This window comes from Habropoda laboriosa, unplaced genomic scaffold (genome assembly GCF_001263275.1).
Source record: "Habropoda laboriosa isolate 0110345459 unplaced genomic scaffold, ASM126327v1 scaffold31, whole genome shotgun sequence".
NCBI lineage: Eukaryota > Metazoa > Arthropoda > Insecta > Hymenoptera > Apidae > Habropoda > Habropoda laboriosa.
Window position 1 is genome coordinate 5830 of NW_017100133.1, and position 3691 is coordinate 9520.

The window sequence follows — 3691 nt, forward strand, 5'->3', positions numbered from 1 at the left end:
GACAACAATATAAGTAAAGAACAGTCGCAAGTATGATCGTCGTTGATATGAATAATTGAATCTTACGTTAATGTAGTGATTGAATAATGATAGAGTAGTTGATTGATTAGTTGATACGTATATATGGGAAGAAGTGTGTGGAGATAGGTGTGTGCGATAATTAAGGCACGTTATACTATCGGTGGGGGGGAGGGGCAGGTCATGCCGAGGAATAAAGAGATAACGAATAAATAAAAGAAAGAGCAATGGAAGATATGAACGTCGGAAATGTTTAAAAAAAAAAAAACCAACCTAATACCGAACTCGGGAAAGGGTTACATCTTGGTTCATACGAAATAATCGGCTAATAAAATAATCGAATCTTCGTTGATATTATTACAAAATAATTGAATCTTTGTTAAGATAACGTCGGGAATATTTTTCTAAAAAAAAAAACTAACCTAACACCTAACTCGGTAAAGGGTTAAATCTTGGTTCATACGAAATACTCGGCTGATAAAATAATCGAATCTTCGTTGATATTATTACCAAGTATCAAACGTTGTTGACCGGTCACGAGTTAACTCGTGTTTGCACTTGCATTAGCTATTTCAATTTTTGAAACGCAGGGCAATATAGAATATTGCAAAAGCTTTGTTCATCGTGTTTAGATTAATTCGTGGACGAATGGGTAAGTTTTTCATAAGTAATAAAACACTTTATTCCTTCTGGAATAAAGAAACGATAACACAGTTAATAACACAGTAATTAAACGACTTACTTGTTATTCATGAAAAAGAAAAAAAATACGTTTTGGATATCGATGTCAATTATAAAATTTCATCGAAATATGTTGATGGAGAAACAAGCAACAGGCATCGAAAGATGTAAGAATCTGCAGATTTATTACAGTTTTACGCGGAAAGTCGTGATAGTGCGATTTTCATCATCTTTAACCGTTTGTAGCTCATAGAAACATTAACCGACTTCGATGAAATTTTCACCGTGTGTATAATTGACGTAGATCTACGAAACGTATTTTTTAGATTTTCATTTCGAGCTCAGATAAAAAAGTTGTAAAAACGACCTTCGCTATTTTCTTCGCGATTCAGACTAATTGCAGTTTTTCCAAAAATTTATACAAACGTCGGAATGACGGCCAAAAACCATTTCTCTAAGCCTTATAAAAACAGCAGTGCAAAGTGAAATTTTTTTGACAGCTATCGAGAACCGAGAAGTCACGCGTACGCATTTGTTCGATCGCGCGCGGATGAGCCTCTGTTCTCCGCCCCTGAGCGCGGGCTCTACGCGCGCTGTAATTGGCCAGTGTTTTTCGTTAATAACTCGAAAACGAAGCTTCAAACTGGATTTTGGAAAAGGAAAAAGTTGTTCAGAGTCACCTCAGCTACCCCCCATTTCCGGATGTTCGAGGAGTTACGGGACACCCTGTATAACGCCGGAAATATGAACGTCGAGAATATTTTTCTAAAAAAAAAAACTAACCTAATACCGATCTCGGGAAAGGGTTAAATCTTGGTTAATACGAAATAATCGGCTGATAAAATAATCGAACCTTCATTGATATTATTACGAAGTAATTGAATCTTGGTTAATATAACGTCGGGAATATTTTTCTAAAAAAAAAAACCAACCTAATACCGAACTCGGGAAGAAAACCGTCGGGATCTCGGTGAATATGCTTGTAAAAACGCTTTGCGAGTTCGGCATTAGGTTAGTTTTTTTTTTTAGAAAAATATTCCCGACTCTCATACTGCCGACGGTTCGATTAACGAAGATACGATTAACGAAGATACGATTAACGAAGATTCGATTAACGAAGATACGATTAACGATGATACGATTAACGATGATACGATTAACGATTAACGATGATACGATTAACCTCTTAACGTATGACAACGTGTCAGACTCGCGCCGAAGATGTGAGAAAAACAATTATATTAGTGAGAAAAATTCATTGCAATCCTAATTTTATTGTAATTCGATTAGCTTTTCTCGCCTGGTACAGTACTAAAACAGAAAATCGCTGACGCTTGGATACACAGTCGGAAAAGAAATCATAGTTTAAGGGGTTAACTAAGATACGATTAACGAAGATTCGAGAAAGAGAGAGGAATGGTGCAGAGGAATGGTGTTAAATGAGAAATGAAAGACGAGAGCGAAAACGTTACTTGCTGTAATAGTTGTTGCAAATCCGTCGGTAAAGGCGGAGCCCTGCCCGCGATCGACGCCTTCTTTTCGTGATGCATCGGAGAGATCCGCCGCTACTAGATCCGGTAGTAATTAGCGTTGATCGTTGCGAACTGTAGGGTAAACGGAGAAAAAGTATTTCTTGCGACGTGGTATATGAGGAATAAACCGATGAAACGCAACTACTTGCCGTAATTGACCGATGTCGTACGGATGAGTTGGTCGTCGGCGATCCAGCTTCGTCGAAACCGTAGAGAACCCCGTCTCCGATGGATGGATGTTTGCGAGGATCCGAAACGGCAGTGAAGAAGACGGTTTACGTGGACCGGCGGTTGATTTTCGCATCCAGCTGGGCTGCAACTATGGTAAGTGCAAATATGGTAAGTATGGAAAAGTATTATATTTCATTAAAAAGTAACGTAATTTCGATGACTTTCATATTCCCGGATTTTACGAATTATCTTTATTTGTTGATAGTTTTTTCTGTACACTGTGGTTTTGCGAATATAAAGTGTACGGTCTAAACTGTCTTGTTATTTAATGCTGACTGACTTTTGTTCTTTTTCGAGGCTGCCTTTATATTGGGGCTTTTGGGAGTTGCGGGTGGGGGAATTTAGGAATGCGTCCGTTAGGTAAGGACTAGGAATGTGTAAAGATAATGATCAGGACTCGTTAGGATTGAGGGTTCGATGGTACGGAAGAAGAATTGCAGGGACAATGGTTAGGTAATGAACATAAGGATTGGTACAAAGGAAATGGGTAGAGTGTATCAGTTTGAAGATCTGCCGGAGATAGGACAGGAATTCGGTGGGAAAGTGGAAAACGCGCAGGTAGTTGTCAAAACGGTACCTGGGATAAGGATCTGTATGCATGGGAGTAAAGGGACAAAGGGATGAGGATTCGACACCTTTAAGTAGTCCATGAGATGAGGTAGAATATGTTTCAATCCTTCGTCGAAGGACATCGTGGGATGCGTGCATTTTAATTAGTCTGCAAAATAAGTAATTCTAAGATTGAAAATTTGCATTCGATGTCGAACATAGAACAACGATATTCTCGATCGTTCAATTTCTTTCGAGCTTTTACTCGTAATGTCTCTCTTATTAACCACCAACACGGAACGAACACAGCGAATAAAAGATAAGAATGAAATGAAAGTCGAGCCAACAAAGCCAAGTTTTTTTGCATAAATTCTCGAGATATTGTAACATGTAACAACAAATATAAATATTATGAAGAGAAAAGAAACGTACTTGTATGCTTCGGTATAGGATGCCGATCCGTTCTTACCAGCGGCTAGACTAAACAAACCGCTAAGTGGCGAGCGTATCTGCTGTGCTCGTCACTGTCCGCAGATGTGTCCTAAACATAAAAAAAAACCAATTTAAGGACATATTCTAACGAACATATTCTTACGAACTGTGAAAACGTGTAAAAGAGAAACCGGGTGGTGTAGTGTTACACGCTTGACTGACGGCGTGCAAAATGCGCGTCTCTGAGA